General features: G+C 51.7%; 1 protein-coding gene and 1 long non-coding RNA gene across 7 annotated transcripts in view; one reads left to right on the forward strand and one right to left on the reverse strand.

The window, feature by feature from the left end:
• The window catches only part of SGMS1 (sphingomyelin synthase 1), a 251,021-nt gene that overhangs the window by 78,368 nt on the left and 150,621 nt on the right, over positions 1–22,032 (forward strand). The gene's annotated exons all lie outside the window — the stretch shown is intronic.
• LOC144299330 (uncharacterized) lies at positions 9,298–21,996 on the reverse strand. Of its 2 annotated transcripts, XR_013366032.1 has the most exons (5): positions 21,418–21,996; positions 20,562–20,747; positions 15,938–16,059; positions 10,458–12,468; positions 9,298–10,411 (listed from the first exon to the last, which is right to left on the reverse strand). It is a non-coding gene; the product is annotated as an uncharacterized LOC144299330 (long non-coding RNA). The 2 variants fall into 2 exon arrangements; XR_013366033.1 differs by lacking the exons at positions 20,562–20,747; positions 21,418–21,996 and adding an exon at positions 17,991–18,716.

Raw genomic sequence — 22,032 nt, forward strand, 5'->3', positions numbered from 1 at the left:
TCTTGATCAGCAGCCTTTGTAGATCAAGGTCAAAAGCTGATTTTGGAGGGAGACCTAGGCACTGAACTCTTGGCTGTGATTTGGGGGGTCGGCAGCTACAAGGCCTGCTGGCCACGCAGACGGAGCGGCGATGCCTGTCAGATGACGGCGGGCTTTCCCGCCCCGGAGCTTCCCAGCTTGCTTTGGGATTAGTGCCCTCCAGACATCACGCCCTTCCTGGTCATCACCCAGGTGTCCTGCCCGTTAGCAGGCGGCGCCCCATCCCCCAGGCTGCACCGGGCCCTGTGCGGCCCCGCCAGCCCCACCCTGGAGAGCCCTCGGGACCAGGCCCGGGCCCCCGGGCGACACCGGATGACACTGGACGGGAGCCTTGATTTACGGGTAGAATGGAGTCTGGTACAGAAACGAGAAAGCTGAGGCTTTGAGGCAGGAGGAGCGGAGTGCTGTGGGAAGCTATTTTTTATCTTTAATTAACTTTTTTCTCCAATTTTTTTTTTAAGATTTTATTTATTCATGAGAGACACAGAGGCAGAGACACAGGCAGAGGGAGAAACAGGCTCCCCGTGGGGACCCCGATGCGGGACTCCATCCCAGGACCCTGGGATCACGCCCTGAGCTGAAGGCAGGGGCTAAACCGCTGAGCCACCCGGGCTGCCCTTTTCTCCAATTTTATTGAGAAACACGACAGCTTCTGTGGACAGGGAATCATGCCCCAGACTCCGGGCAGAGACTGTCTTTTCTCCCTCCGTGCCGACACAAGAGTTAAAATGAAAGCCTCGCATTTACAGTAAATGTTCAGGGTATCTGAAAAGATACAAAATGCTAAGTCATTTACCCCGTTTTTCCCTCCTGTGTGTTCCTGCTGCGGCTGCACGCTCAGCACCTACCCTCCCGTGGACCCGAAGCCGGCTGGTCCTCGTAGCGTTAAGATCGACACACGAGGCTCTGGGCTCTGCCCACCTTCTGCCGCTTTCCTGGGTTCGTGGCCTCCTCCTCCGTCGTGCCTGGGAGCCGTCATTCCTCGGCCAGCAAGCCCAGGGAGGGGTCCCCGACACCAGAGCCCCTCAGATGAGGTAGGCCCCCGGCTGACCCTGGATCCCGTCTGTGAAGCTTCTTTTTTTTTTTTTTTTTTTTTTTGTGAAGCTTCTTTTGCCCCGTGAGCTAATACACTGCCCACCCCGGGGGGGGGGGGGGGGGGGAGGGGGGGGGAGGGTGTGGACCTGGGCCATTACCCCGCCCACCCCCCTTCCTCCCCCGCCCTTCCCGGCTGGTAAACTATTTGGACACTGAAGCTAGTAGACGTGATTCCTAGAGAATTTTATCCATTTGGTGGTCGTATGTAAAGTTTTATACCTTCTTTCCTTTTTTAGCACCTGCTTTTAAAGCTCGGCCCGAGCGTCCTAGTTGGTTGGCCGTACTTTCTTGTGAAGGTGACAGGCGGTGCCACAGTGGCCATCCTCGGACGTATTTTTCCGCAGGTGTCCACAGGCGAGATCTACCAAATTGCTGGACTAAGAGTAGAGGGTGGGTGGTTAACGGGGGAGGGAGAATTTGAAGGGTTGATCACAGGGAAGAGGGATGTTGGTAGAGAGAGGAGGTTCTTCAAGAGCGCGACGGAAGGGAGCAAGCGTTAACTTAGGGTCTACTTGCTGCCATTCCCGTGCTAGAGGGGTGACTTCCTGTGTCTCATTTGCTGTTTTGCTGCAATTCGGGCGAGGGGTTGCTGACCCCAGCCCGTCGGGGAGGTCGGTGTGGCGTGCAGGCTCGGTCATAGCCCTGGGATCCAGCCCCCGGGCTGCGTCCCCCGTGCCGACACTGGGACACCATCCCTGTCAGGGGTGCTGGGGACCCCTTGGGTCCCCTACATCTCTGTCCTCAAGTGTGGGCAGCAGAATGGCTGATTCTCTTAGATTGTTGAGCTCCTTAAACATTTGAGCTGCTCTTATGTACATTCTTATGTGATTTTTTTACTTAAAAAATTTCTCAGAATGAATGACTTTTTTTTTTAAGTTTATTTATTTAAGGACTCTTTACACCCAGCATGGAGCTGGGACTCAGAACCCCGAGATCAAGAGAGCTGCATGCCCCACTGACTGAGCCACCCAGGCGTCCCCAGATTATGTGTTTTTTTTTTTTTTTTTTTTTTAAGATTTTATTTACTTATTCACGAGAGACACAGGGAGAGAGGCAGAGACCCAGGCAGAGGGAGAAGCAGGCTCCATGCGGGGAGCCCGACGTGGGACTCGATCCCGGGACCCCGGGGTCACGCCCTGAGCTGAAGGCAGCTGCTCAACTGCTGAGCCCCCCCGGGTGCACCCGATGATGGCTTTAGTGGAGCAGCGTGGCCTCACGACACCCTCGGGGATGTGCGTGGCTGCCGCCCGAGGTGGCCAGGGGCACTTGGCTGAGTGGCCGGGCTGGGGGCTCGCGCGGGGTGGCGGGTCACCCGCCGTGGGCCCTGCTGGCCCCGCGCTGCCCCATCCAGCCTGCGGCCGAGCCGGGGTCTGAACGCCTGGCAGGAACCGCGGCCCCCTAGCTCCCCCTCCCCCTCCCCCCCAGGTGGCTCTGGGCGACCCACGTTCCGGGGTTGAAGCCCCGCGGGCGGCGTGGGGCCCCTTAGGGCTGTTTCTCAACGAGCGCTGCGCCCGCCCGGCCGCTGGGGAGCCCGAGGGTCGGGTCCACAGCAGAGCCGCTCGGGTCCCGGGGTCTGTGGCCTGGGCCCAGTCCCGGTGGGGAACGGAGCAGGCGGCCGCCGCGTGGCCCGGTGGCGTAGCTGGCTGGTCCCTGCGGGCTCGGGGCTCGGGCTCGGGGCGGCTGCGGGAGGGGACGCCGCAGGCCCTTTGGTTGGGCTTTGGCTCCTCTCCGGAAGCTGCTTAGGGTTTTCGTCGTGGCCCAGCGCCCTTGGGAAGGCCGGCGGCCGCGTCGCCTCGTGCTGGGCTCGTTGCTCTGGGCCTGTGGGCGCCCGGCTCCGCGATCCGCCTTGGGCCCCGGGCCCTGGGGACCCAGCGGCACCGTGGTTCTTGCGTTGCAGCGGCGGCGGGCTCCGCGGGCTGAGCAGGCCCTTCCAGGCCCTTCCAGGCCCTTTCAGGCCGCTGGCGGGAGTCTGGGGGGTTGGGGTGCAGCTGGGTCGGGGGCGGGCAGGTAAGAGCCGCAGTGGGGAGCAGCTCCCGGGGGGGGGGGCCGTGGGGGGCGTGTATTTCCCGCCAGACCAGTGGCTCCAGGATCCTGGATTCTCCTAAGGGATCCCGCTCCCGGGCCGTCCTGCCCCAGGGCTTGCTGTGCCTCCGGCTCACTGCCCCGCTCCCGATGAGAGTCTGGGGGCCGCGGGTTACAGGTGACCGTGTCCCTACGGCGACACTGAGAACCTGCGGTGCCAGGGCCCTTTGGGACTGTCTTGGGCGGGGAGCGCAGGGGAGCCGAGGGCAGGGCTGGCTGGTCCCAAGTCGGCTGCGAACCCCGCTGTTCCGAAGGCAGTGAAGTGCCCAAGCGCCTTGAGGCCCTGTGGTCGGGGACACCGCGGACATGGTCGGAGCTCCCTGGATGGCGGGAGTGGGGCTTTAACCCAGGGGAGGGCGGGGGAGAGCAGGTGCGCCTGCACGGGCTGCAGGGCCGGTCAGGCAAGGCCCCGGGTGGTGACTGAGCCGCAGGTGTGACGCAGGAGGGGAAGGTGTCCGCAGGCTGGGGGGCCGCTGGCAGAGGCCCTGAGGCAGAAAGCACCTGGGCTGGTTAGAGAAGCTGACGGGGCTGGTGAGCTCTGGGACGGGGCGGGGAACGCTCAGAGGTGGCCTGGGCTGGGCCCACGGGACCTGGACATGGACCGCCCGGATTTCATTCCAGAGAGCAGTGGGAGGCCACCATAAGATCCACGTGTGTTTTTCAAAGAAGACCTCAGCTCCCCAGTGGGGCTGGGAACATAAAGGACGTGGGGAGACGGGTGTGGAGCTTCTGTGGCCATCCGAGCTTGTGATGACAAGGCCTTTTGTTGCTCAGGTGGGGACAGAGGTGACTACGGAAGGTCCCGTCTACAGGACGCAGAGGGAGGCGTGGAGCGGCCGGGAGAGGGGTGGCCCAGTCTGGGCAGAGAGGAAACGGGCATCTGCGGTTTGGTTGGCGGGGTGTCTGCTGGACACCGTCCTCCCCGCTGGGTACACGCTCCCCTGGATATAGGGGGGCTGTGCCGCGCAGGGGGTGCCCCTTACCAGGAGACCCGGGACCCCCGCAGCCGCCCTGCCCCTGCCCTGCCCCGCGCCAGCGCAGGCCGTGCGGGCCGACCATCTGCTTGTGCTCCTTGCTCAGGTGCCGATCCTCCGGGAGGACGGGTGCTCCTTCGGGCAGGGGTTTTAACCCGCGTGAGTCCGGTTGTATCCGCAGTACCGAGAACCGTGCCTGGCATCTGGAAGGACGTCCACAGGTGCCCGTTGACGGAGTCGTGACTTTGATTCGGGTTCTGGTCTTCGTTCGTATCCTTTTCAAACTTGACGGACTCGTAATTAACCTGAGGCTGGAGAGAAGTGGGCGCCGGGGAGGTTTCGGTGCTGCACTGTTCGTCTGACTTGGCTAGACTTATTTTTAGGCAGGATAAGTAGAAACATTAGATTTTTCTTTTTAAATTCAGTGTTAGGTTAGACGTGATAGAGGAAAGCAACCGTGGAAATGTCTCAATACCACATTGTTTTTGGTGGTGGTTCTTCACTACCGAGTGTAGACCCCTAGCTCTCCATCTGATGTGTGGTTCAGATTTGGGGGCTAATCCACAGCCCCTTGCACTCCCTCTGAGCTAATTGCTAGTTTTTCTTAGACGGTCCGTTGGCCTCTGATGCCTGTTTTATTCTTTCTGGGGAGAGGTGTGGAGGCCAAGATCCAAACTCCCTGGAAGACCCTGAGAGCAGCATGGGATGAAGACCTCCTGTTAGAGATCTCGGTGGATCTCTGCGTCTTCACAGAGCCAGAAGTCTGAAAGGACCGATAGTCTGGAAATGTTTTCCTAGACCGTTACGACTTTTTGGGACTCAGTCCAGTGCTGTCCCTTGTGAAACAGGAGCAGGATCCGTGCCGTGGAAGAGGAGGCAGGGTAGGAATGGGTCGGTGTTGCTGTTGGAGCCTGAACATGCGCCCGTCCCCATTGCCCACTGGGTGCATCGCCCTGCACAGGCCACGTAAACCCTTTCTCTGAAACGGGCATCACCAAAGTTGTATTATGATTTGAGGGGCTTGGGGAAGACAGATACGCATCATTGTTACCGTTTATACGCTGACACAATCGGCGCTCTTGCTGAGTGGGATTTAAAGGTGGAATGGCCTTCGAGAGAGCTGAGCGTTACGGTGTGTCGCTGGGCCCGTCCCGTGCTCCCCAGACTTGCCCGAGCTGAAGAATCTCCTCAGGTGCTTGTTAACAAGGAGGGCTTCCCAGGCACACCCAGGCGGCGGGGTCAGATCTCCACGGGAGGGGCCTGGGAATCTGGTTAGGGGGCAGGGTGGTGACACACCGGGATTTTGTGAGCCCGTCCTGAGTTGCAAAATCCTGCCTGGTGGATTCCAGATAAGTGCGTGTGCCTGTCGGACTGTGTCCCAGCTTCGAGGCAGGAAGCCCGGTCGCTGTTGATGGAGGCCGCCTCATTCAGGGTGTCCGTGACCCTGGCGGACGGAGCAAGCTTCTGGGTCCCGGGTCCCCAGGACCGCGAGGCGGTGCACAGTTGCCCACAGCGTGGCGCTGGTGTGACGAGCTCGGCTCTCCTGCCTGCCTGCGTTCTTTCTCTTGGTAAAACCCGTACGATCTTAATAACCTGCCGTGTTAAACACGTAGAGCAAACTCGGTTATCCTGACAGTTATCCTGACAGCTCTCGGTCCCCGCGGGTCTCCGGGCTGTCAGAGTGACGGCGACGGGAGCAGTAAATGCACACGGAGGTGACCCCCGGGCTGTGATCGTTGGCGGCCAGGCCAGCAGCTTTGTTCTTTCCTCCTGTGAGGGCTGCGAACCAGGAAGGAACGTTTCACTCGACTGCACTCAGGACAGCGTGTTCTTACTCAGCTGTTCTGGGAAAACAGCGTTTGTTGTCTTCACACAAGCCACACAAGCCCGCAAGTTTGTCCCCGTCTGTGCCCGGGCGTAGCCGGTGGCTTCCCCTCACCGACGCAGGCCCGAGCGTGGGACGTCCACGGAGGCCTGGCTCTCTGCAGCCCTCCGGAGGGAGGTTAGGCCTCTGAGACGACTGCAGGCCTCCCAGCCTCCGGCAAGGGGCGGGGCGGCTGGGGGCTCTCACAGGCTCCAGGAGACCTGGAGAATCTCCCCGGCAGCGCAGCTGGCGTGGGCCACGGCTTCCGGCCCGTCTTTCAGTCCCTTAGCGCTCAGGCTGGCCTCCGCTGTATCCATTTATTTGCATCATCGTGGGAGAAATGGATTTGCCCTGAGTATCTTATTTGGATGATAAGTTCGCTTTCACACCTGTGACAAATCAACCCACTTTTTTGGAGCTGTTGTTAAGATCGAAAAGTTGATGCATATTTATAGATTTGCAGTTTTACTTCCTTAGAGCTTGTGAGTTCTTGAGGGCATCTGCCTAAACACATTGAGAGTTAAGGATCTGGAGATTGAAAGACGAGGGTGTCGTCGTCTTCCTCCTGCCCTGTGTTCTCAGGTGACAACATCTTGTATCTGCACGGTGGTAAGTAGCAGAACCCTAAAACTAGTGAATTTAAAAACAACAAATCAAGAAAACGTGAAACGTGGGCAGACATTTGTTGCTCTGTGGACAAGTGTGAAAGACCAAGGCTTCCCGGTGGAAAGGCCCGGAGGTGGTCTGTGCGTGGTGTTTGCGTGCGTGTCTGTCGTGGGCAAAGAGCAGGAAGCAGGTCCTCAGGGGGGCCTCGCTGCTGGACCCCCCCCCCCCCCCCCCGGGGATCACGGGTGAGCCTGGGCTGCAGCCTGCCTTCCCGGCCTCCCTTGCTGGTCTGGCTCTCTCCTGCTTTCCTGATCTGTACATCGCCTTGCTGTGGGGAGAAGCCGGAGGTGGAAACTGTCACGTGTTACAGGCAGTGGGTGTGATGACAGGTGAGTGGTTCTGCTCAGCCCCAGCTGCACAAGGAGGTGGGTGTGCAAGGACAGGGAGGAGGCAAGGCCCACACCAGGCATTTCTCAGTCCCGCCTCCAGGTCTTCAAAATAAACACCCGGTCTCGGTCTCTGTCCGCAGGCAAGCCCTCTGCCCGAAGAAACGAATTGGAGAAAAACCCCAAACCTAGTTCCTCCCTTCCCCGAGCAAACACGCATACAACAAAAGTGACAATGAAGCAAGATGTGCAATTTTAGTTTCATTAAATGCCCATACTTAAAACTGTGGTCCTGCATGCAGTTATGTCTGACGACCTAAGGTCTTAGTCCTAGGACTTTTTTTTTTTTTTTTGGTTAAGGTTTAAATGATGCCGTGCATTTCAACATCCCACCACGTTGTCTGACCTCTTTGAAAGTGGGGTTCCTACGTCAGCCTCTTTTGGAAACTCCTGCAGCCCCAAACATAGGCTGGGGCGCCCTGTAGGTGTTAGAAAGGATTTGTTGAACTGCCTGAAGCGTGAGTCAGTTTGTCCGTGTGGGTGGAATTAGGCACCACTTGCGGCGGGCGTCCGCGTATTCATGATGTGTATTTACAAGCTGTTTTAGCTCTAGAAATGCCGGCTAATTTTTCTCAGTCTGTGTGTGAATCATAGAATTATCTCTGCAAATTAATTTCCTTAATTAACACACAGAAGAAGGAAAACTCAGACATGTTTCATTAAGTGCTCTGCTTAGGATAATTAAAAGTGTAACAAAGTACATTTGTATGTAACACGCACAGTTTTGTATAAAAATGTTGTATAAACCATGACTGGTAAATGGTGCCACTTAATTTCCAGGTAAGTAGGACCCTGTTTGCATTTGTGTTCCGATGGTGGAATTTGTAGCGGCGCCTGGGGGCTCAGCCGGTGAAGCCCCTGCCTCGCTCAGGTCACGATCTCAGGGCCCCGGGATGGAGCCCCGGGTCGGGCTCCCTGCTCAGCGGGGGGTCTGCTTCCCCCTCTGACCCTCCCCCCAAATAAATAAATAAAAGATCTGTGAGAAGCCAACCAAACAACAGGATGGTAGAATCTGTAGGCCGGTTCCTTGCCTCCGTCCCGTCCTCAGCAGGGAAGGGCCACCTCAGAGGTGCCGTGGTGGGCGGGGGGAGGACCCCCGCGTGGGGGCCGTGGCAGGCACGGCTGCGGAAGCCAGGGCAGAGGTCACAAGACAGGGAGACAGGCTGCGGGGTGTCGGGGTGCGGGGTGGGGGCCCCACAGGGGCTGCAGCCCCGCTCCTCCCTCGGCCCTCCTGGGCCAGCCTCGGGGGCAGGGAGGTCTAGCAGGTGCTCAGCAAACAGTCGCTCCGCAGGCAGACGCAGGAGTCAGTTTCTGGAATCAGGCAGGCCCTCGTTCTCCCCGCTAGCTGAATAATTGGTTGGGGGGAAGCGTCAGTTCAGTGTGGACACGGGACAGGACCTCGCAGTTGGTCCAGGTTAGCATCACCAGCAAGGGACGGCGGGTGCCACTGGCCTGGGACGATGCACTGTGTCGTCCCCCAGCCTAGAATGTGGCATCGTAATGTGACCCTGAGGAAACCCCACACACACCCCAGATCAAGACATTCCCTGAAATGGCTGGTCAGCGTCACTGCGGTCTGTCCTGGACCAGTCAGCGTCACCATGGGTCAGCGTCACTGTGGGTCATTGTCACCGTGGGTCATTGTCACCATGGGTCAGCATCACGGTGGGTCAGCGTCACGGTGGGTCAGCGTCACCGTGGGTCAGTGTCAGTGTGGATCAGCGTCACCGTGGGCTGTCCTGGACTGGTCAGCATCACCACAGGTCTGCGTTACCATGGGTCAGTGTCACCGTGGGCTGTCTTAGACTGGTCAGCGTCACCATGGGCCTGTGTCACCATGTGTCAGCGTCACCGTGGGTCAGCATCACCGTGGGCTGTCCTGGACCAGTCAGTGTCACTGTGGGTCCGCATCACTATGGGTCAGGGTCACCATGGGTCAGCATCACTGTGGGTCAGTGTCACCAAAGACTGTCCTGGACTGGTCAGCGTCACTGTGGGCCTGTGTCACAGTGGGTCAGTTTCACCACGAGCTGTCTTAGGCTTGGTTAAGGAGTTCTTCCAAAAACAGACTGACTTCCCTTGCTAAATCTTGAACTACCAGTGGAAGATTAAAAGTCACACACCCATATATCATATTTATTGAAATCAGAAAACAGTTTAAAGCATCTTAATGCAACAACGGTTGAAACAGTTTCTGGTTAAGATTTATTTATTTATGAGAGACACAGTCTGAGAGAGGCAGAGACACAGGCAGAGGGAGAAGCAGGCTCCTTGCAGGGAGCCTGATGCGGTTACTCGATCCCGGTTTCTGGGATCGTGACCTGGGCCAAAGACAGGTGCCCAACCGCTGAGCAACCCAGGCGTCCCCAGTTTCTGGTTAAACCCAGAGTAATCAGCCTAAACAGATTCCATTGCTAGGGCATGTCTATGTTTCCAGCCACTTCTTTGGGAGAAAGAAAGAGGTTTGCGTGAGCTTACCAAGATGGAAAATGCAGACAGTCTAGAAACCCGAAGCCAGTAACATAACTAAAGTATTGGAGTGTTATTTTACACGAACGTTTCTCTATCAAAATTTTAAGAATAACTAAAATGCATTGTAATATTAATAGGATCTGAATCAGAGTCCCCATGAGATTAAAATTGTTAGTAACTGTCAAGTGTTTAGAAAAACGCCCGGAGCACATGTACATATAAGGGGCCTGGAGGTGTTTTCCATGGTGAATTAGCACCCTTTCAGTTGAACTTTTATTTTAAAATTCATTTCTATTTATTGGTTGGCTTAAGGGTTCCCAAATATTTTCTGTTTCACAGTGAGTTATTAGTAACTCCAAAGAAACAGAACTAACAGCAGGTATTTGGTGGGAGTTTGGGTTAAATGATTTCTGTCTTCCTCTCAAGCCCTGGGAGTTCACAGGAGATGCCGGGTGAAGGTGCAAGAGATCCCAGGTAGGCCTGTCTCTTTCATACAGGACTTGATTTAGCCAAAGCCACATGTTTGAAAGGGCGTCTGACATGGACTCTTCATTACCTCCGAGAGCAGAGAAAAACAATCTCCTCTCACAATGTGCTCCACCTTTCTGCTCTAACTAGATTTGAGATAATTTAAAATATGTGACAAGTGCCCGTTGCCACTTCAGCGACAGCTTTGAGGTTTGAGGAGAAAAATGTGTAAATTGTATAGAACAAGCTTACCTGCGTCAACGGGGAAAGGATCTACATGTATAAAATGCTAAATATGAGATCTTTTTTGATCCACGTGTTGGTGGCATTCTGGTAGTCACGACCCATTCCCTTGTCCTCATCACCTGTCCCGTCCATGACAGGACACCTGTCCCGTCCGTGACAGGACACCTGTCCTGTCCGTGAGGTTCCAGGCTCCAGGCACAGGCCAAGTGCATGATCCAGTTCTGTTAATGTAATTCTCCCAACACCTTGTAGAAATGAGTGTTTCGTAGATGAGTAACTTAGGAGCTTGGTTCCATTAATGAGTAAACTGAAGTTCAGAAAAGGCACTTTATTAGTCTCAGAAGTGGCACTTTCAGATTTGAATACAGGGTGATTTTGTGTCCAAAGTTTTCTGGTTTGGGCTTTTTTTGTTTTTTAAATCTTAGCTGCTCTGTGAAAATTAACCTCTCAGAATTATTTCTCAGCATACTCATGAGAAACAGATTTGCTAATAACATTCTTAGCTGCACAGGTGAGACAAAAACTTAGTTCAGTCAACCAGTTTTAAAGCTTAAAAAATGAAGGGTTGCCGTCAGGATGGCCACTAGAAACACACAGACAAACGCAGAACGTGTCAATGCTGAAGCCCTGCTGGAAATGTGAGGTGGCCACAGTCACTATAGAAAGATACAGTGGTTCCTCCAAAAATTAAAAACAGAATTGCCATATTATCTAGAAATCTCAGTTCTAGGCATGTGCCCCCCCACCCCCCAGAATTGAATTGAATAGGGTGTTTGCATCCCTAAGTTTCAGTAGCATTTTTCATACCGCCAAGCAGAAGACGCAACCCAGCTGTCCCCTGGTGGATGAGCGGGTCAATAAAATGTGACCTAGACAGACACAGCCCTAAAGAGGAAGGAAGTGCTGACACTTGCCACAGCGTGGATGCACTTGAAGACATAATGCTCGGTGACATACGGCAGCCACCGAAGGACAGATATGCTACACCTCCACATACGTGAAGTCCCCGGAGCAGGCGAGTCACAGACAGGGCGAGACGGTGGCTCCCGGGGGCCGTGGGGAGGGGCGTGGGTGGCACTTGTCCAGTCAGTACAGAGCGTCAGTCTGGGATGACGGATGGCGGTGGTGGTGGTACAGCAGCGTGAGTGGTCTTGATGCCAGGGAACTGCGTATGGGGCCCTGGAAGTCCTGTCTCACAGCATCGTGCCCCCAAGTAGAGGCTGCATGGGCTGTGATGCTGGGAGAGGAGGGCCCAGAGTCTCCAGTTGGTTGCCAGCCGTGTAGTTGTCACCCTGCAGCTACTAGCAGCGTGCTGTGCGTGCCGCGTGAGCACAGTCTCGGGGGCAGAGTGGTCCCAAGTAGGCCCCTTCCTATCTGTAAGTGTGAAAAGGTCAACGCAGGAGTTTCAGGAGTTTCGGGAGCATGTGGCAGGGGCTTCCACCTTATTTTGGGGTTGGGCAGGGAGGCGGGGATGGAGCCAGAGTCCCCCCCCGTCAATGATGGTCGGCCAGCCTGGAGAGGTTGGCATGGAGGCTGCTGGGGCGCCATGGGGGACGGTAACCGGGATGACCTCCCCTCCCCACTGTTAAGGTCACTTGGGCTGCTGAGAGGAAGCTAGTGTGGAGTTAGAGAGCGCAGCGGGGGGCTGCTGCAGGGTCGTCTGTGACGAGGATGGTAATTAATGATCCCAGCTGACACGCGTGGGGGAGTGCCTGTGTGTCAGCCTTACATGCCTCATCGCCACTGCAGCTCCGTGAGCCGTGGGTAGATGGCATCGCCTCTACGGCTTTGCAGATGCCGAAATCCCGGAGCAGAGGGGCTAAGCCGTTCGCTTGTGATCACACACGTACACCGCCCGGGTCCAGAAGGGCAGGCAGGCCCAGGTGCTGGTAGGAGGGAGCTGTTTTTATTGTCCCAAAGCCCTGTGTTGGCAGGAATGTGGCGTGAGAAGGTCCAGGGGCGGTCGATGGCCTTTCATCTAGGGTCCAGGAGCCCCGCGGTCTCTCTGGCCACATCTCTTCCTTCTTGGGACAGGTGACACCTGTTGTCCCGTATCCGCTGGGCTGGCCCGAGGTAGTTGAGCAATGGGCCTATGGGGGCGTTTGTTAGGGCTGTGCGCTCCCAGGTGCCCGGCTGCTCTTCTGGGTGGGGTGGTTCTGGAACGCCCAGCGTGATCCTGGGGGGACGAAAGCCCTCTGTTGATAGGCCCTGACGTGAGCGGGTCGTGCCAGCCCCCGGGCATTGGGCTGGGGGATGAGGAACAGCCAACAAACAGGGTGCTCTTTGTGATGTTTACTTTATGCAAGACTGTGTGCTTGGCACTACAGTAAGGGCGCAAGAAACTTAGGGCCACTAAAGAATTATTTATACTGGAATACAAAAGCAAACTTCTCAAATGTTTTATGGGTCCGTTTTCTGCAGGCATCCATGGGAAATGTGTGCCTCACGTAGTAAAGTTGAGGAAAGGTAGGTAGTGGATTTGTACAGAAGCATGGAACTATAATTTCCACGTTTTTAAAAAATCTGCTGCCTTGGTCACACTTGTCATTTAATATGTTGGATTCAGGGTTGAAGGCAGACTGATAGCATTTCTCTACTCTTACTTTAAAAAAAGGGGCAGCCCCCGTGGCGCAGCGGTTTAGCGCCGCCTGCAGCCCAGGGCGTGATCCTGGAGACCCTGGGTCGAGTCCCACGTCAGGCTCCCTGCATGGAGCCTGCTTCTCCCTCTGCCTGTGTCTCTGCCTCTCTCTCTGTGTCTCTATGAATAAATAAATAAAAATCTTAAAAAAAAAAAAGAAGTAAAATGGTTTCTTTTTTTTTTTTCTATTGGAAAATGGAAACACATGCATGTGGTTTACAAACACTTCCTAAGCAGCACAGAAGGATATAGAAAGTGGAGAGCCTCCCGTTGCTTCCTCCGAGGTAGTTTTGGTTGTCTTGTGTGGTGTTCTGTGCAAGTGCAAACACGCACCGCCTGCAGTGTGCACGCTAGTCTGCGCTTCGTGCTTTGCATCCTGTAGTACTTCCTGAGATGGTCACGTATCGGCACATACAAGTCTATGCCATGTGCTGTGACGGCCACACAGGTCCAGTGTTTGCAGTGACTGGTGTTTATTTACACCCCCCACCCCCAGACTGTAATGCTCTTATCAACAATATCAAGAGGTATATCCTTCATTTTTTCACACACGGCTGAGTACATCTGTAAAATAAACTTCTCCGTCTAAGTACACGTCCATTTAAAATCTTGGGAGGGCTTATGCTTAGGTTTGGGGGAGCTAGAATTTTGAACATCTGTTAGGTGAACGACCACCTGTCCTTTAGAATAAAGCCTGAATAACATGGTGTCCATCCTGCCAGCAGCTGTGAAAAGGTGCTGATTAAGTACAACAGGTCTCTTTAAACCTTGTCTCCTTGAAGGTATTTCAGCCAACTATCAATTCATGCAGGTACAGCCTCATCATCAAGTGTCTCCCTTGACCAGATACAGGCCCGTCCTGACTCTCAGCACCCAGCACCCCATTAAAATCCCAGAACCTCAGGCTGCTGTGATGGGCACGGGATGGCATTCGCTCGTTCCTTGGATGCAGGACTTCGGGTATGGGGACATGGGGATGCGCTGAGTGTGTCTCAGTGGAGAGTGTGCAGCTCCTGAGGGGTTTGCAACTCACTGTAGCCACGGAACTATCTTGTTGCTCTTTTCATCTGCAGGTAGGTGTTACCAGTCAGTGGGGACATTTTTCTGCCAGCTTCCTGCATGTTAACCCATTGTGGGTGTGGAGAGCTTAAACTTATTGATACCTAGGCATTTCTGCAATGTCGTTGGCTCCTTTTCACCATCTTTCCAAAGTGTGGTCTTATGAGGGTGTGAGGATGTTCAAAGAAACTGGTATTGGGTTTAGTTGCTTGGTTACATGTCCCAGCATTTAGCCTGGAGTTTGGAAGCTGGGCTTTGCATTTGATCCTCTAGACTATTAATTATATTGTGGGATGCCCCTGGAAACCTCACTAGTCAATGCCATCAGTATGTCTTTTTTTTTTAAAGACAAGACAAAACACTAGTTTGCAGGTTTGTTTTGAAAGGCCATTTCCTAAAATGTTACTAATGCACTAATGAATAGGCTCTACTTTTGTTTTTTATTTTTATATATTTTTTCTAATTGTTCTTGTCCCCAGTGATGGGAGATTGGTGCAGTTGCTGAGCTTTTGAATGTGTGTATTTGGGTTCCAGCATGGTCCTGAGCGGCCCCGGAGTGGGAGTGCCACCAGCACCCGTTAGTCACTAGCCCTGCACTGGCAGTAGCACAGCTGACGTGCACTGAGCCACTACTCTGCGGAACCCTGCCAGTCTTTGGCCTGAGTTTTTATGGCTGAGGAGACCAAAGAGGTTAAGCTGAACACATAGCGTCTCATAGTTTGTATGTGTAGGTCCAGAACCTGAGCGTGGGCAGTTACTCCAAGCCCCCATCACGGTATCCCACAAAGAACCCTTTGTGGGAGGTGGATGGTAATTTTCCCAGTTCACCTGCCACCAGCTTGAGGCTCAGAATGAAATGATGTAACCATAGGTCATTAAAGGGCAGCTCCTGAGAAACCGTGCGGTCTGAAACCAGGATTCCTCAGGGTTGCTCACAGTTGTTATTTAAGGCGGGACTGCCTGTGTGGGCCTGTCCCATGTGCTAGGCCATTGGGCTTCTCTGGACCCCACTCACTGGCTGCCAGTGGGCATCCCGATGATCATGCCACCCAAGAATGTCCCCACGGGTTTCTAATGCCTTCTACTAGGTGTCATATTTACATTTCTTAATTTTAAATTTGTACCATGATACTACATTGCCTCCCACGGCAATTTTTTAATCAACAGTAATCAAACTCGACTCTTGCTCATAATTTGGAATAGTTAGAATAATTGGAATAATTGTAAATGCAAATCATTTCAACACAGAATCGGAGATGAGACATTGCATCTCACCTGGCTTCCTGTTTCACACATCTCACACACACACACACACACACACACACACACCCAGAAGCATGGAGATGGCAAAGAATAAATTGGCCACTGACTGGACTCACCCTGTGGAGGTGAGGACCTTTTCTTCTCATTAGCAGTTTGCTTTGGGCAGATGTATTTGAGTGAGCTGTGTTTATTTTCTAATGAGTGATTTTTGACCTTTCCAAGGGAGACATTTGGAGAGTTGATGTGATTTAGTTGAAACAGCACATTATGGAACTGCGGGACAGGTTTGTGGCTATTTTGGAAAAGTTACTTTGAACGTGGTCTTTCCTTTAAACAAATTAATAATACTGACAGCACTGGGGACTTGTGAGGAGACTCATCACTTTCACCACAGAAGGTGTTGTGTAGGCTGCCCCAGAATTGAAGTAGAATTAAAGGCAGAGTAAATAGTCTCATATATACTAATCCTGATGATTCCCTTCAGGGTTTTGGGGGAATGAAAAATGTATTGTTTGAAGACCTGCACTTGTTTAGAAAATTTATTGTATCCTTGTGTGGCAGATAGGAGTTTTAAGCTCTGTGGATGAATTGGGTATAGATTTTGGCCGTTGTTTATGGTACTGGTAATTTTCATGCCCTTTCTGTACCCTCAGTAAAATATAATTTTAAAGGATCACTTGCTTACCTCCCCTGAAGTCACTCGACAACTGCTGTGCTCATTGTATAGGAACAGGGCTAGAAATCAGTTCTGGTAAACATACCCTCTCTTCATCTGACGGTATTGCTCTCATTCATTCCATAGTATGCCTATTGAATATGAAACGTGTTTTTTGAGAACACATTTAATGAAGAAGTTGATTAATTATGCAAGGACGGTCATCAGATAATTATATCTTTTTTTAAAAAAATATTTAATCTCATGGAGTTGATTTGGCCTCAAATTTAGATGGTGTTGAAACCATCAACAAAACTAAAAACCTACTGAATGGGAGAAGGTATTTGCAAATCATATATCTGACAAGGGGTTAGTATCCAAAATATGTAAAGAATTTACAATGACTTGATATCAAAAACAAACAACTTGATTTTAAAAATGAGCAGAGGACCTTGAATAGATATTTTTTTCTCGGAAGACATACAGATGGCCAACAGGCACATGAAAAGATGCTTAAAGTCACTCATCATCAGGGAAATGCAAATCAAAACCACAATGAGATATATCACCTGTCAGAATAGCATCAAAAAGACCAGAATAACAAGTGTTACTGAGGATGTGGAGAGAAGGGAACCCTGGTTGTGCTGTTGGTGGGGATGTAATTTGGTGCAGCCACTGGAAGTTCTTTAAAAAATTAATAATAGAACTATCATAGGATCCCCGATTCCACTTCTGAGTATTTATCTGAAGAAAATTAAAACACCAATTTGAAGAGAGATACCTTTACCCTTATGATTACTGGATCTTTTTTTTTTTTTAAGATTTTATTTATTTATTAGAGACTGAGAGAGAGAGAGGCAGAGACCCAGGCAGGGGGAGAAGCAGGCTCCATGCAGGGAGCCCGACATGGGACTCGATCTCGGGACCCTGGGGTCACGCCCTGGGCTGAAGGCGGCGCTAAACCGCTGAGCCACCCGGGCTGCCCTAATCACTGCATCTTTATCTGCAGTAGCTGAGATATGGAAGCAGCCTAAGTGCCCAACAGTAAACGAATGGTTAAAGAAGTTGGGGTGTTTATGTGTATGTGCGCACGCACAAGCACACAGGAATCTATTACTCAGCCATGATATAAAAAATGGAATCTTGCCATTGCTTACAATGTGGATAGACGTAGGGAGTATTATGCTAAGTGGAGTAAATCAGACAAAGACATACACTATAGGATTTCACTCAGATGTGGAATCTAAAATATAAAACAACTGAACAAACAAAACAGAAACAGATTCTTAAATAAAAGAAACAAATGATGACCAGCAGGGCAGGGGCTGGGGGATGGGAGAAATCGGTGAAGGGGATTGAGAGGTCAACTGCCAGTTACAAATAAGTCATGGGATATAGTGTACAGCATAGAGAATATAGTTAATAATATTGTAATAACTTCGGTGACAGATGGAAACTAGATTTACCATGGAGATTATTTCATAATGTATAAAAATATCAAATCACTATGATGTACACCTGAAACTAATAATAGGATATCGCATGTCACTTATACGACAATTAAAAAAAAAAAAACAGCAAAAGTTGGATTGCGGTTAATCAGTTAAGCCATAGAACTTGGGGAAACTGATAAATGCAGAAATGTCTTCTGATGAATGATGGGAAAGAATTTGCAGGTGTTGGAGTAAACCTTCTCCAGATGCCCTTACACAAATTTGGAGGTGCTGAGGGATATGCATTTGTTACGGACTGTGGGAAAGAAGTTCATTGAAACTGTTGATAGAGATCTTTCATTACTAATTCATAAAGCAGAGAGGTTGTTTTGAAATCATCCAAGTCGTAACAGGAAAATAATTCTCCCGCTCCTCCTTATATGGCGACTGGGAGTGTTACTTGGGAAAAGCCCGTTCGAATCAGTAACTCCCTTTGCAGACACTTGGATTGAGAGCTATTTTATGCCTTTTTTACTTTCACAAGGGAAAGGCCACTGATTAGAAAGCTCGACAGTGGAGAATTCTTTAAAAAACCGACAAAACGACAGACTTAGGGCAACTCCTGGAGTTGTTTATCCTGATTTGCGTACCTATTATTTGCACCCATAGCAATGGCGTAGTAAGGTTACCGATGTTCTCAATGATGACCTTGACTCATGAAGATCACGTGAAATTTGGTTCCCAGGGTTGTTGTTTAAAAAAATTAGGAAATAACCAAGAAGTATATTTAAAGAAGGTGTTTAGGATACAGCGTGGATGAAAACAAGTTATAAAATAGTACACATGTATGTCCTTCATGTGGTAAAACCAATCGAGTTTCCAAACTTTATGGCAAATCTCAGTAACTCTTATAAGGAAATAAATGTTATTAGAAATTGAGGGGGAAAAAAAAGAAATTGAAGGAAAACCTAATTCTCCATAAGCAGTGAATTAACCATCTCTCGTAAGAGGGGACAGGGCAAAGATGTTGAAGAATATCTTAATAGTTTAGTAGCCTGAAAACGTCAGTATGTGATAAGAAAAAATGATTATGAAACTGCATATATAATCCTGAACGTAAACAACAAATGAATTCATAAAATAAGGACATAAAAACTATATATATAAGAAGTATACAGTGTATAAAAATATACAAGAAATACAGAAAAATTATACAGAAAGGTAAAAAATAATTTTTAACGTGTATATACATTGGTGGATCAAAGATTCCTGTCCTCCTAAAAAAGGACTGGAAAGAAGTATTTCACAGTGGTGAGTGCTGCTGATCAGGGCCTGGTAAACGTTTATTGGTTGTTTCTCTTGTCTGTGTGTAATTTTTTTTTTTTTTCTGTGTGTATTTTTATTTTCTAATACCATTCAAAGAACACCTGAGGCACCTGGGGGGCGCAGGAGGTTAGGCATCTGACTCGTTTCCAGCTCAGGTCTGATCTCAGCACCATGAGATTGAGCCCCGAGTGGGGCTCCTCTTGGGTTTCCCTCTCCCTCTGCCCTTCCCCCAAGCTTGTTCTCATGCTCTTCCTCCCTCCCTCCCTCCCTCTCAAATAATAAATAATGTTTTTATTAAAAAAAAATTATCTAGTATTTTTTCAACCAGGGGAAAAGTGGGAAAACTAATACATTACACAGAGATTTTCACTTACCAAGAGAGGAGAAATTCACCCCAAAAAGTCCCTTTTCTTTTATCTGGGCAGCTGAGTCTCATTTAGATTGTTTGATAACTGAGCCATTTGAGGATGTTGTTTTAACTTGGGCCTCCTAAGGGAGGTGATGCTTTGTAGCCTGTGGTCCTTACTACCTAGTGATGTAAACCTGAGATACCAGGGCAGTGAGTGGTTGTTCAAGTGCTCAGGTCACCTTGGGGGGTGAGAGTCAACCCCCACCCCCACCCCACCCATGGACACTTAGCTCCTGGCTGAGGAATCACTTGGTGGAAGAAACTCAAGAGCCAAGCTAAGTGAATCATTTTCACCAGGATACGGATTTCTAAGATGTAGCCTTTGGCATTCTGAGAAGCAAGAGATGGTGGTGATTCACCGCAGTATATTTTGGAGAGTCTCCGTGTGCATCAGCATTTTCAAGGCTCTGAGCAAAACTGGAGCAAAGCAACAGCTGATAGCGGCCAGAGAAGAGGTCTTAGTGGAATTCCACAGCCGTCCAGGGAGTGGAGAGCCAGGGGGATGGGCCCTGAAGGGAGGAGTAGGCACCGGAGACGAGGAGGAGGAGGAGATCTTTCTGGTCAAGGGGGTGCCTGTACAGATCTGGGAGTGACCTGAAACTTTTGAGTTCTCCAAACCTAAGGATGTGGTTTCAACGGTAGTCTTACATGTGCACGAAGCTTTAAATGCTTTCCTGAATGCGTTGTGATAGCCTTGAAAACTGTGCTTAAATACATTTTGTAAATTACATAAATTCCTATTTTAAGTCTTAGTAGAAGACTTGTTACTTGCAGGAATCTTTGTGATTTCTACTGTGTAAATCCTTAGTGCAATATATTTTCATGCATCGCGGTTATTTATATCGAGAAATCATTGGCTTTTAGTTCACGGGTTTTCTTGTAACGTTTAGAAAAATGAATGACACAATTAACCTCCTACTCACTGTTTCTATAAAGTGGAATCATTTGACCCTGTTATCTGCTTGATGTCTGTAGTTCTTTGTTTAAAGAAGTCCTGTCAAGTGATGGGTAGAGAACCCAAGGCCCCTGTTTTGGGGGGAGTTTAAAGGCTCTGAGAATTAAATAATTGTGCCTATGTGCGTGTGCCTCGCTTTGTGAATTTTGGTGGCTAGCTCTTTAGCTTGGAAAACTTAAGCATAAGGGCAACAGATTAGAACCAAGATTATTATTTTTTTTTCTGAATAAATGGAGTTGCTTCACTTTCTAGGTTGTGTGTTCCACCTGTCTTCACTGCATGGATCTGGCTGTATTTTTAGCTGCTTTTATACACAGGCGTGTGTGCACACACACCATCTGCTCCATGCATCAACTTGGATTTTGTTTATATGATATCCATTAGGAAGTGGATCCCTCACGTACGTCTATGCAGCTGGAATTCAAGGCTTTCTATCAGTTGTCACATACTGGTGTACAGGAAGGACCAGCAACGTAACTGGCTTTACTGGGGAAATAAGGGACTGCGGCGGCATGGACATGTGTGTGTTACCCCTGGGTCGCTTGGTCCAAATCCTAGGGATCTGCTCCCAGATAGCACGGGCCAGTTACTTCATTGCTGATAACCTGGCGGTCATCCCGTTCCTAGGACTGTGGATGCTTTTCTACATGTTTGTGATGGAGCAGTGTTTAAAACGGATCAGCACTGCTAAGGCACGATCTTCAAAAAGTTAGTTTCCTGTAGATGTAAAATGAACGTGTTATCATAGGTTTTATTTGACTCCATGAGAGACTCGAAGATTGGAGGAATTGGGAAAAAAGCGGATGACTTGATTAATATAGAACAGAGCAGGACAAAGTGCTGTGGTGGGGTAGCTTGTGTTTCAGGCGGAGAACGAGTCCTGCCTGCCTTCTGCGGCGGGAGCCCTGCAGGCCCCTGACCCGGGCGCCCCGCCCGCCGCTGCCCTGCCCGCCGCACCGCGAGGTCCTGGGCGTCCTTCCCGGACTCCTTCTAGAAATTCTTCTCCAGCCTGGTTGGCTGAGCGCGGAGCTTCAGCCCTCGCGGGGCGCTCCTCCGGCAGTCGGGCCCTGCGCACCAGGCACGCGCCCGGGTGTCCGCAGTCTGGCTTTGGGGCCCCGCCCCGGCCCCGGCCCCCGCCCCGCTGCCCCCCCAGCTCCCTCACCCCATCCCCCACGCCCCGCTGCACCCCCCCCCGGCTCCCTCGCCCCATCCCCCCGCCCCGCTGCCCCCCCCAGCTCCCTCGCCCCCATCCCCCACCCAGCGCAGCCCTGGCGCGGTCCCTGATGCAGCTGTCCCGTGACCACCGAGCGGCCAGCGCTCTGCGGCGTTTAAGAGGCAGGCGGGGGCCATGCATCATCGGATATTTAATTTTTTTTAAAGACCTTACCTTGGGATCCCTGGGTGGTGCAGCGGTTTGGTGCCTGCCTTTGGCCCGGGGCGCGATCCTGGAGACCGGGGATCGAATCCCACGTTGGGCTCCCTGCATGGAGCCTGCTTCTCCCTCTGCCTGTGTCTCTGCCTCTCTCTCTCTCTCTCTCTGTGTGACTATCATAAAATAAATAAATGAATGAATGAATGAATGAAAAAAGACCTTACCTTGTTGATTCATGAGAGACACACAGAGAGGGGCAGGGCCCCGGGCAGGGGGCGAAGCCGGCTCCGTGCGGGGAGCCCGGCGGGGACTCGATCCCGGGGCCCGGGGTCACGGCCTGGGCCGCGGGCAGCCGCTCCTCCGCTGGGCCCCGGGCGCCCCTCGGGTATTTTAAATGACCCACAGCCGCTGAGAGGAGCAGGAGACCGCAGGCTTCCTCGTGCCCGTAGCCGGCTCGGGCAGCCCGGGGGGCGCAGGGGGCAGGGGCGTCTCCGTGGAACGGGGTCCTTGGTGCCCTGGCAGGGGGACTGTGCAGGCGACCCCGCGGCCGGACCCGCTGCGCCGGGGGCCACGCACCGGGGGGTGTGGCGTCGGCGGACCCCCTCCCCCAGGGGCCCGGAGGCCAGGGTT

Source organism: Canis aureus, chromosome 27, assembly GCF_053574225.1.
Source record: "Canis aureus isolate CA01 chromosome 27, VMU_Caureus_v.1.0, whole genome shotgun sequence".
NCBI classification, from domain to species: domain Eukaryota; kingdom Metazoa; phylum Chordata; class Mammalia; order Carnivora; family Canidae; genus Canis; species Canis aureus.